This window comes from Lepus europaeus, chromosome 2, assembly GCF_033115175.1.
Source record: "Lepus europaeus isolate LE1 chromosome 2, mLepTim1.pri, whole genome shotgun sequence".
Classification (NCBI taxonomy): Eukaryota; Metazoa; Chordata; class Mammalia; order Lagomorpha; family Leporidae; genus Lepus; species Lepus europaeus.
Genome location: NC_084828.1, coordinates 147,101,714 through 147,114,213, shown reverse-complemented (window position 1 = coordinate 147,114,213; position 12,500 = coordinate 147,101,714).

Here is a 12,500-nt window from a genome sequence, read left to right as displayed (position 1 = left end):
CCAGGCCAAGGGAAGAGCATCTGTCAACCAATAGGGTGGTGCTTTCCACACTCATGACAGACACATCTTGACCCAGGGGGCTGGGACTTTGGCTGAGGTTCTTGGAAAAAGTCTTTGCACTCAAGCCCTGATTTGGGCCTTGGGGGCCAGATTTCCCAGCTTCTGTGGCCTCTGTTGGGGAGGACTGGGGCAGTTGCAACAGTCTCATGTTGGTAGTTGCGAGCATTCAGGAGTTTTCGGGAGCAGTAAGGTGGCCCTGCGGGGGAGGGAGTGAAAGGGAGGGGCCAGTCACTTTGGCAGGTGTTGTGTAGTGACAGCTCCACCCTGTTCTGAGAGGAGGGAGCGAGCTGTGAAGAGGGCTTTCTGCTTCTCTTTGGTCTGACATGAGCGGGCTTCCCAGGCGGAGGCTGGTTCTTGAGACTCCATATGTGCAACACCATGGGGTGAAGTGAAAGAGAGGAGGACCCAGGAGGGCTGCTAGGTGGAGGTGGTAGAGGAGGCACCAAGGAAGAAGAAGACGAGGGTTTTCCAGGCGGAGGCAGAGGTGGGAAAGTGATGCATTTCAGGAGGGAAAAACCCGGTAGGCTTCCTGGTGCTGTGGTGCAGGGAGAAGGGGCTGGGGGGTGGGGGGCGGGTGCTGCGGAGCAGCCAGGACCCGTCTGCTGTGGATGCAGCTTCTGCTGGCCAGCAGGTGGCAGTCAGCAGGGTAAGGGCACGGGTGTGGCGGTTCTGGTGGGTACGAGCCATGCCACTGTCCCCAGAGAGCGCAGGGGGAGAAGACAGCCAAGCATCGCATGTAAGAAAGGGGGAATCTGAGAGCGCGGGCTGCCCTGGGAGGCTGGGGAGCCAGGCCCTGGTGCAGAGGCCTCAGGGAGGGAGGTGCTGCCTCAGGTGCTGGCCAGAGCAGGCAGGTGAGACAGAGCCTCGCTCCGGCTCCACCCTCAGCTCTGGGGATCCTGGGCCTTGCAGTCCCACGGGGGTCTCAGTGAGGGCAGCTGCTTTGCTGACTTGCTGCTCACTGTTGAGGATTCAGACGCTATGCAGAGAGTAAATAAAGGAGAACACAGAGCCACCTAGACCCCATCACCCTGTCATCCAGAGATGGTCGCTTTTAGACATTCTGGTTAGTCATTCCATTACTATGTTACTGCAGCACGTACGGTGAACACACACACACACACACACGTATATAGTAGATTAACACACATATATAGCAAAATTGAAATTGTACCATATACAATTTGTTCATGATTTTTTTTTTTTTCATTCAGAACGTGTAATGAACAATTCACTGAAAACTCTTCAACATCTCATTTATTTGAACTGGTAAAGAGGCACTCAACTTATGAATAACCAAGAGATTGACAGCTGTAAGGAGCACGGGTATGGTACACACCCACCAGCAATATGCTCATTGGTGGCGATGCGTTGTCAAATTGATGACAGTACACTACCCCAGAGTGTCCCATGCGGCTTACTCCCTCCTTCTAGTGACGTGCCACAATCTGTTTTTCTATTGTCGTGTTGTGGGGTGTTTGATTTGTTGTGCTTTGCCCACTTCTATAAGTAACGTGATGATAAATATCTGTGTGCTCCAACCCCTCACTACAGCTCTGGTTATTTCCTTAGAATACATTCCTGGGAGTGGAGGTACTAAGTCAAAGCTTGTGGCTCTTTGAAGACTGCCATACTGTGGAGTCAATTTACCTTTCAGAGAGCCAGTGCCACTGCCGTCCCACCCGTGGTGTGCGTCAGCCCACTCGTGCATCGTCACAGGCATCCAACGAGCCTTCCACACATCACTGCCGCGGCCACTGTGCACGTGAGCAAACACTTCCTAATTTCCACGTTTTGCTACCACGGAGATCGAACGCTTTCTAAAACACAAATTTACATAAATGTGTGTGTGTGTGTGTGTGAGAGAGAGAGAGAGAGATATTTTTAAATTCTTATACTTAGTTCCTTTTTCCTACTATGGTGGCACAAACACTTACATGCCTGGCTCAGGGTTCCTGTTCAGGATGCCTTAAGTGACTTTCCATATCTCTCTGTCTGTAGCCCATTAAAATCCCACCCCCTGCTTGCAGTCATGTGCAAGTTCGGGAAGCAGGCCACTCCCAAAGACAGGGACCTTAAAGTTCGGACTCTTCATACCCGGTGGCACTCTTGGCCTTCTTCCAGGGATGGATTTGATGCAAATCAATTTGTCTCTCATCACCATTTCCTAAATGCCTCGGGCAATGCCAAGAGAGGTATCCAGTGGCACGGGAAGGCCCCATGGCAAGATGACTTCACCTTTCCCAAGCATGTATCCGCGAACCACTGAAACGCCCCCCATCTGCTCTCCGTGAGACGTAAACCAGAAGTCCCACGCCTGGCTCATGCTTCCGGTCCCACTGCGTCTCAATCACCTGTTTCTGTCCAACTTTCAAGGACTCAAATAGCCTGGCTGGGTGGAGGCCTTGTGCCCATTTTATTGACAGAGAAACAGAGGATCAAGACCTCAGGGTACGTGGTTCCCCTAGTGGATGGGCCCAGGCCTCCCACTGAGCCTAACACACCTGCCATTCTGCAGGCTTGTGTGAATAAGGAACACAAGTGTCTTTCCCAGGAGGAGGGTGAGGATTGGGCTGGGGTGAGCAGGGCTGGGGTGTGCCTGGCTGGGGCACGCAGGGCTGGGTGTGCAGGGCTGGGGTGTGCAGGGCTGGGGCACTGCTCCTCTATAGAGGCATGTGTTGCCCCTCTCCTGGCTTGGGGGTGGCTTTTTAATGAGGTGCCAAGGAGGGACAGGGAAAGGGGCTTCGGAGTGTCCGACCCAAGTCCCAGATGAGCTAACTCAGGGCAGCCCTTTGATATGAAGTGCACCTGGCTCTGTGGGGAGGCTGTTGGTGACTGTCCACCCCAAGCAGGACCAGCTTGGTGGCCCGGGTCCCAGGGGGCGCGAGGGAGCCAGGAGTTGGTGTCCATGTGGACTGCAGCCTCGCCCGCCCCTGGGGCAGAGCTCCTAATCGGAGCCGCGGTATTTTTAGTCTCACGTGTGCAGGCACAGGACACGGCCGGCTGGATGGGAACAGCTAATAAGCCCTGGTCCTTATTGAGTTGGGGAGGATGAGAGGAGGCAGCCCGCTAGAGTTTCCACCTGCCTTGTTTTCCGAGAACTCGCTTTCCATAATTCACAGAGAAGGATTGAGGTCAGGCTGGTTATGCACAGACCAGAGGGCAGAGAGCTGCAAGTGGGCACGCTCAGGGCCCACGGCCTCCGGACCCCTTCCTGCAGGCCAGCTCTGCCCTCGGGGGGTGGTGAGTGGGGGCAGGAGGCGTGTGCAGCTTTGGGACTGGGTGGGTGGGCACCCTTAAAAGGTCCAGATTAGAATCTACTTCCCAATGTAATCCTTGCAACCATAAGAGAGAGGGAGAGAGAGAGAGAGAGAGAGAGAGAGAGCGAGCTGAGCAGTATCTACCCTGATCCTGAGCTCAAAGTCAAGACAATGGCTCCAAGAGGCACAGGGGCTTGGTCAAGTCACACAGCTGAGGGGTGGCCAGGTCTGTCATCATTTTCCCTCAGGGTCACTTGTGTCTAAGACATCCTGTCCACTTATTTAACACATAACATGTTTCCTGTGCCAGCTGGGGAACCCTGTCACTGGCTGGGCAGTGTGGCAAGTGTGCAGGCTCTCAGCGTGGGGAGACAGGCTGGGAAGGGGCTTGGCAGGTTTCCAGCCCTCGGCACTGGTCAGAGCTCTTCTGGCACAGGCAGAGCTGACGGTAAGGGTCTTCCAAGGATGACGTGGGGCGGGTGTGCTCTGAGCCCTGTCTTGGCGATGCTCGGAGCCTATAGCAGGTGGCATGGTCCTCTGTTAATCCGCCTACTCATCCACCGTGGGGTCTGCCGGCCCTCTTCCCCGTCCACCTCTGTCCACCTGCTCCATCTGTGTGCTCCTCATCCACTCACGCACACCCTCACCCATTCACACCCGGTCCCCTCAGCCTCAATCTCTCTTCCCACCCCACCCTTCCAGCCCTGGCATCTCGCCTGCCCCACACACCCGCCGCCCGTCCAGTATTCATCCATGCGTTGCCTTCCCCATCCAGTTACAATGCCTGCGTTCCACCAGGAACCACAAGCGTGTTCTAGGCCTTGTGTCTGTGGTGGTGGGCACACGGAGATGAGGCAGGCTCTCTCTTAGGGTTGACAGAGAAAACAGAGGGCAAGTGCGTGTATGAAGGTGACAGAATCAAAGAGAGTTCTGGGGAGGGACAATGGCAAGAATCTGAAGGAAAAGAGAGGGACCTGCAGGAGGATTGATGAGGATGGCAAGGGACTCTCCTTTCTGGGAAGATACAATAGGAAGAATGAGAGGGAGAAAGAGAAAGAACGAGAGCGAGAGCGAGAGCCAGAGGAAGAAGTCGGGAAGGAGAATGCTATGGCCTGAATGCTTCCCCAGAATCCGTGTGCTGAAATACTCAACTCCTGTGGTGATGGCACTCAGAGACCGGCCTGCGGGAGTGATCAGGTCATGAGTTCAGCCCTCACAAAGGCAGCCCCCAAACCCTCTCCTCCCTTCGCACCACAGAAGGACTTGGTTAGCTGGTGCCATCTGTGGACCAGAAGGTGGGTCCTTGTTGCATATGCTGGGGCCGTGCTCTTGGACTTAAGCCCCTAGACTGTGAGACAGGAATTTCTGTTGTCTCTAAGCTGGCCAGTTGATGCGGTTTTGTTATAGCAGCTTGAATAGACTGAGACTGAGGGAAAGAAGGAAAGTAAAAATATGTATGGGTACCCACTCCAGGCTGGGCCCTATGTTGGGGATCTCACCAGTCTTATTTAGCTATTCCAAACCTTTGTGGTTGGTACCTACATTATAGAGATGGAGAACTGGGACCCAGATGGACACCTGTTCAGCATGACTAAAAACCAAAGATCAGGGCCATTATATAGCATCAGGACGTATTTGAAGTAAACAGATCCAGGACAATTGAAAAGCATGCACTTGACCATTAACTTCAGGCCTGCACTGCCCAGAACTGGATATGGATAGAAACCACGAAGACTGTTGGCTCATGTGGTACCCAGGGGGATGGAGGTTGTGGGGCAGGCACAGCTCTTGGAGTCTGTTGCCAGGTGCACCTGTTTGATGTGGAACTGGTGCATCCCTTGGTACCTGCACCAGATCCAGGGTCCTGCTGGCCAGGGTCCAAGCCAGGCTTTAGCAAGTACCCTTAGACCAGACCTGTAGGCATTGAACACAGCCAGTTCAATGCTCAGCTTTGCTTTTGTTATCTAGGGTCTCCTTCTGGGGATGTGGGAGGCAGAACCCCCAGCAGGGGAGGGCAGCTCCACCCTCCGCCCACCAAGGCTCTAGCCAGGGCCCCAGGATCCCCAGCCCTGGGCTCCTCTGGCACCAGTTTTCTGCTGACACATCATTCCCGGCACTTTCTGGATCCACATCCAGTTCTGCCTGGGTCAATAGCACCGAACTGTTCCCAATTCCGATGAGGCTCTGGGGCCCACTGGCCAACAATCTCTGTCCCAAGGCTGGGACAGTCCCAGATGGTTAAATAGGTGGCCCAACCCAGCAAGAGCTCCAGTGGTATCTCAGGGAGTCTGGCAGGAATCGGGGGAGGAGGAGGCAGACTTGTAGCTATCCAGACAGAAGCTTTCCAACAGCTGCAGAGACTGTGCAGCAGGGGACGTGGTGGGGGCTGAGGGAGGGGTTGGCGCTCACTGGGGATTCCAGGAGGGCTTGGCTTTTGTTCCCTAGAGCCCTGTTGCTCCCCACACACTTGCACGTCTCCTCTTTTCTGAAGCCAGTTTGTCTGTCTGTGGAGTTGCAGAGTTTGGGGCCAAGGGGGTGCAATGGATCATCCCCGAACGCACAGCTCGGGGGAGTGGGGAGAGAGGCGGCTCCGGGCTGAGTTACCTTGGCCATCCCTCCTCCCCCAGCTTTGCCCTGGGCAGGCACAGCCGGCCACCCACCTGCCAGCTCAGCTGTCCTCCTTGCTCCCCGAGTAATCCCTGCCAGGATGAGCGGAGAGAAACCTGAGCCGGCGGCTCTGCTCCTCCACAGCCTGCCGTCCTGTCCGCCCTCCAGCCAGGAAGGGGAGGGCAGGGGTGGGGGGGACAGGGAAGGGCAGAGCAGGGGGAGAGTCTCAGGTCCAGCTGCCTCTGGGCTGCTGCAGCCATGGGCAGCCTGCAGGGCGCGTGCAAACCACAAGACCCGGGCAGCCTGCCCTCTGGAGCCTGCACGTAGGGGCTGCTCTGATGTCACTGGCATCCGCACACCTGCTGGGCTGCTGCCGCCCAGCAGAGTCTCCCCTGCCTCCCATGAAGCTTTGCCTTACTTGGCTTCCTTGTGCTGGGAGGGCCCCTGCTGGATATTTCAGGTTTTTTTTTTAAATCCAGCAGAGACCATCCAGAAACCAAGGGGTTGAAGTTGCAGTGTCCCCAGGCGAGTCAGAGCCTCTGTCTCACCTGTAATTGGAGAGCCATCACGCCAGTGCCAGAATGAGGGAGCGCAGGGTGCCCTGTGCACGCAAGGCACGTGGTGGTGACGGTGCACAAGCAGCACCAGGCCCCTGTCCAAAGCCAGGGCCCAGCACACATATGCAGTCACAGCTGCCACCTCTTTCTGCTGTGCTGGACACGGGAGCAGGGACAGAAAGGGCCCCTTGCATGTGCACCCACCCTGGGCATCAGACATGGTGGCAGGGGCTGCGCCATTCCTCTTGTTTCCCTGGAACAATTCATTTGCTGGCACATCCCCAGGGTTCCTTCAGGGCAATTGGGGTTCTGTATGTGTGTGCGCATGCGTGTGTATATGTGTGTGCACATGTGTAGGTGTGTACGTGCATACTCACGCCTGTCATTAGGCCATTTGACCTTTAGGTCCCTCACTGGTGCTGCGGGAAGTTGGAGGAGTCCTTGCTCTTCTCTGGGCCCTCTACTTTCCTCGTCTGGGAAGTGGGTATATTGGTTCCTGCTGAACACAGCCATTCTGAAGCCAGCACCCAGCCTGCTGCACAGGACAGTGCCCTCGGGGGTCCCCTGACATCCGACCCTGGTCCCTCGTGCGCTGCAGAGAAGGGAGGGGAATGCTTGGGGCACAGTCTGAGCAGGGGGGAGCCCCGGCTTCTTGCCAGATGCTGATGGTCTCTGCAGATCAGGGTGGACAGGCTGGCCCTGGGGTCAGCAGCACCAGGCCACTCCAGCCCCACCCCGCAGGCCTGGGGGAAACCAGGCAGCCCTTTAGGGCATCCCACCAGTCTGGATTCTTCTCTCGGTCCCCGCTGGTGCAGAAGGGAGTGGGGTTGGGCACATGGTCCAGGCCATCTCAACCGCCCTGACCACATCCTCTCAGTGAGGGAAGCTGCAGTAGCCAGGTGTCCACAGACGACCCCTGTCCCGCGTGCCATCCCCGGGCCTGGCAAGGCCTGCTGAATGATGGCTCCTTTCCCCACCCCAGTTCCGCTGAGGCTGGGCCCTGGCCCCTGCAGCAGCTCTTGCGCAAGCCAGGCTGGGAGCTTGGCCTCTGCGGGGGTTGGGGTTGGGGTTACGGGAGGCAGGACCCAGGGCTGGGCCAGGCCCTGAATCATAGCAGTGACAGAGACCTGTTTGTGGCAGGACAGTTTGCACTCTGCAGGTGGTCACTGATAAGCCGCCCCCGAGGGAGGGGCCTCTGGGACAACGGGGCCTCTGGCCAAGGCCTGACAGCCATCTGCTGTCAGCCACCAGCCGGAAGGCTGCCAGGGAGACAGAAGACAGGGGAAGAGAGAGAGGGAGAGGGAGGAAAGTGGCAGAGAGAGACAGAGGCAGAGACCTAGGGACGGAAAGATAAAGGCATCGGAGAGGAAAGACAACCTCGTGGCCTGGGCCTCGTGGCCTTGGGCCTTGCACACCCCAAGGGAGGAGGCCCACCTGGTGTGAACCTCTCTCTGGGTCTGGGGTCCTGATGGGGCTCTCAGGGGTTGGCAGGCAGCAGGATCAGCTGCGGAGCCCACATCCGCTTCAGGTGCCTGCACCCATCCTGGTCAGCGGGAGGCCAGGAATCTGCATTTCCAACATGCTCACAAGAGCTTCTGTTGTAGGATTGGGCCCAGTGGGCCAGCAAGGACGCACCAGGACAAGCCAGGAGTTGGCGCCTCCTCTTCCTTGCCACACACTGTGGGGTCCCTAGTGGGCTGGGGCCAGGCTGGGGCTGGGCAGGGAGGATTCTGAGGGCATCTCCTCCACAAGCTCGGGGAGCTTCTTCCGTCTTTGTTCCATCAGCCGGGCAAGCATGGGGGCAGACTGGGAGGTACCCTAGAGGCCATGAGCCAGGCCTCCTATCAGTGCAGCTGAGCAGGCTGGGCTGGGGCCAAGGCCACGCAGTGGATGAGACCAATCATTCATCCCAGCTCCTCCTCTACACCAGGCCCTGAAATAGATTAGGGGGTCACTGTTAACCAGCTTTAGGGGGTAAAGAAATGAGGGCCAGAGAAAGCAAGTGGCATGTCCAAGGTCGCATGGCTACTAAATGGCAGGGTCTGGGTGGGAATCTAGGTCAGTTACCCAAAAGCCCATGCTTACTGCCAGCTTCCCCCGTCCACCACGGGCTCCATCGTCTCTCAGGATAGGAGCCGAGGCTCAGCTACGTTGGCTCCTCCCCCTTCTGCCCCATGCACCTGGCTCCCAGTCTGTCAATGACGCCTCCCAGTACAGCTTGTCTTTCCCCTCTGCGATGCCTCGGCCTCCCAATCCAGCCCTCGCCCCTCTTGTGCAGACCTAAGAGGTCATCTTCCAGCTTGTGGTTTCCAACCGGAAGTTCAATATGGAGGCTGCTGCCTTTTGGGGCTGTAGAATTCAGAGCTGGGTGCAAACGCACCTGCTCACAGTTTAGAGAGTCCGGGACCAGGATGGGGGAAGGCGTGAGGCCATGAGAGGGCTGGGGTGCAAATTCAGGGGTGTGTTTCTACGCTGGCCACAGTCTCCGGAACAGAGGTGTGTGGGTTGTTCCAGACAAGGTTCATGGGACAGCATCCTTGAAGCAGACTGTGAGTGTGTGTATGTGTGTGTGTGTGGTGGAAAGGACAAGGGATTGAGCTCTCTCTGCCTTCCTGTCTCTTCTCCCTTATTGGTAAGGTTCAGCGCTGGGGCATTAACCAGCCTGCATGTCCAGGTAGTTACCTGGCCCCTCCTGGGCAGCCAGGGCACAACTGACTGCTTTCTGGGGCTGATGCGCCTTGCACGATGGAGGCTGCGCCCTAGGGAGGCAGCAGCGGCTGGGGCCCGAGGAGAGGAAGTGAAGCCACTGGTGGCCGAGTTCCCCTCTGGGCAGGGAACGCAGGCCCAGGGGGCAGAGAGCGCCAAGCAGCTCTGCTGAGCCTCATAAACTGGATCTGGGACAGGAGGGCATGTTTTTTTATTGGTGAGTAAGATGATACAGAGCAAATTAGGCAATAAAATATTAATCAGGATGATCAAGTTCAAGTTGTATTAAGAGATACGTAGACTTGGCAGTAGGAAAGCAAGAGGGTCAGGAAGGCCCATGGGTCCGCCCCCCGACTTGTGTGCCCTGGGGGCACCCCTGGAGGCGGCGGCGGGGGGGCCATTTCTTGGCTCCAGACGCGGTGGCTTGTGCGCTCCACGCTCTAGCCAGCATCAGAGTTCTTACCAAGAAAGGACCTGCAGGAGCTGCTAACGTCAGACCACAGACCGCAGCCCCGATCCTGCTGATGGGAGCATCTGGAACTGGAAGTGTGGGCTAGTGGGGGCTCTGAGGCCACACTGCAAGGCTGCCTGGGAGGGAGGCGGTGGGGGCCTGCACTGGGAGACCTGTTGCCTTCGTGCAGCCTCTGCTGGCTTAGCGATGGCAGGAAGCCATGAAGCCCATGGCCAGGGGAGCTCCAGGGAGAACCCGCCATGTCCGAAGGCGGGCCATGGAGGACTGGCTGTCCAGGTGTGAGCTGGCCGGGAGAGGGAGCTTCCTGGAGGACCTCCACTCCTGGGAACTTTCCCCCTCTACCTACCCACTTCCTCCCTTGTTGAAACCCTTGGTGCCAACCAGACCCTTCCCGACTGACTCCTTGCAATGCCAATGGCAAAGCAGATAAGCTGCTCAGGGCATCTTGGGAAACAGGTAAGAGGAATGTTCCCTGAGGCTTCACAGAGCCCGCTCCCTACTCATCTGCCAGCTGCCTTCTACCCCTGCCCCCCGGCCCCACAGTGGCAGGTCCCCTCCTTGACTGTCGCCAACCTCTTTGCTTCCCATAAAGCCACCTGTCTCTGTTGAGGTCGGTCTCTGTCTCCTTTTTCCATCTCTCCTTTCTAGGGGTACAAAAGACCAGAACCCTGAGCTATTCCAAATCTAACATCCATCCCTAGGAACTGAGCAGGGAGCAGAACCAGGAGGTGACATTGTGAGTTCAATGCTCCCTGGACCGACGAGACAAGCCAAGAACACACCAAGGAGCTGCCGATGGCAAAGCAGACTGCCAGCCTCTCGTCCCTCACTTTCTGAGTGCTGGTCACTCCTTCTTGTGACAAAATCACTGCTGTTCCTTCTTTTAACTGAGCTCAGCGGCTCCTCAGGTAGACTGACACACCTGCAGATTTCCACACAGGTGAATGCATTCTCCACTTCTCCCCTGGATTAGTTCCTTCCTTTTTTTTTTTTTAACATCTATTTATTTCTTTGGTAGAATGACAGAGGGAGGGAGGAGAGAGAAGGAGGAAGAGAGACGGAGAGAGTGCCAGCTTTCATCTGCTGGTTCCTTCCCTACATGCCCGTAACAGCCAGGTCTGGGCCAGGCTGAAGCCAGGAGCCGGAAACTCCATCAGGTCTCCCACCTGGATGACAAGAACCCAAGTACTTGGGTCACCATCTGCTTGTGGCTTAGCAGGAATCTGGATTGGACATGGAGGCAGGCTTGAACCGAGATACTCAGATAGGGAATGCAGTCATCCCAAACACTGGTTTGATACCTATCCCAAGGATTCTTTCTTTCTTTCTTTCTTTCTTTCTTTCTTTCTTTCTTTTTTAAATATTTATTTATTACACAGAGAGAGGAGAGGCAGAGAGAGAGAGAGAGAGAGAGAGGGAGAGGTCTCCCATCTGCTGGTTCACTCCCCAATTGGCCGCAACGGCTGGAGCTGCATCAATACAAAACCAGGAGCCAGGAGCTTCTTCTGGGTCTCCCACACAGGTGCAGAGGCCCAAGGACTTGAGCCATCTTCTACTGCTTTCCCAGGCCATAGCAGAGAGCTGAATAGGAAGTGGAGCATCCGGGTCTTGAACCGGTGCCCATATGGGATGCTGGCACTGCAGGTGAGGGCATTAACCGCTGTGCCACAGAGCCAGCTCCTCTTTTCTTTTTTTTTTTTAAAGATTTATTTATTTATTTGAAAGTCAGAATTACACAGAGAGGAGAGACAGAGAGAGAGAGGTTTTCCATCTGCTGGTTCACTCCCCAAATGGCCGTAATGGCCAGAGCTGCGCCAAGATTGATTCTTTCTTAATGAAGCACATCCTGTTGCCACCTCTGTATCACAAGGGTCAGCACCTCTACCTCCACACGTTCAGGTCTCCCCTGATCCCAGGAAGAACTTGAGCTACTTTTCAGTCATCTCAAAGTGGCAAGTGATGAAGGGGAAGAAAACTGGGGCAAAGGAGCACAGAGCATGGGATTAGCTTTCTCTACGTAGCTTTCTCTACAGTGTGTGGGGTCCCTTGAGCCTGTGCTGGGGGTTCTACTCAGACACTGCCTTGGACTGATGCCCTGGCTGCACCTTCTCCTCACCCTCCAATGGACACCTGTGAGAGTACAGCAAGAACTGGGGTGGGGGTGGTCTCAGCCCCAGGAAGCTCTTCGAATGGTTTGCATGATAGTGAAACTGTTTTGCTTATCAATGTTTCTGAAATTAATAAGCTGTGTGGGTTCTTGCCATGAGTTCAGAGAATTCTGAATACTGGCTCAAATAGACCTGGCAGAATGGTAAGTTTTTTTTAAAAGTTTTTTATTTAGTGAGAGAAATGCATAGGGGAGTAAGGGCTTTATCTAAGGGAGAAAGAAAAGTCTAGAAATTAAGTTGGGATCCATACCAAGCAGAGAGCAGGCCAGGAACCAGCCCCGTGCAGCAAGCGTGCAGGCAGGAGAGCAAGGAGGGGGCAGCCCGAAGGCACGGGCAGCAGGGGCAACAAAGGGCAATAAGGGAGAAGAAGGAAAAAAAAGGGCCAGGGGCTCACCGTGCTCCAGGTCTTTATCCATTTCCAAAGGGGCGTGGTTACGTAGCCTGATGGGCAGGTGGGCGTACAGGTGGGGTCAGGTCAGGGCATGAGATCACACAGGGGGAGTGGTGAAGGCATGGTCTTCCAGCTCACAAATCTCATCGATTTTATCCTACCTGCCTGCCTACATCAGTAGGGCTGCTCCAGGAGAGTGAGAGCTGCTGTCCTGATTGACCAGCTCCTGTGCGGTATGGACTGTTCAAGATCTTACATAATTCCAGGGCTGCTCACTTCCTG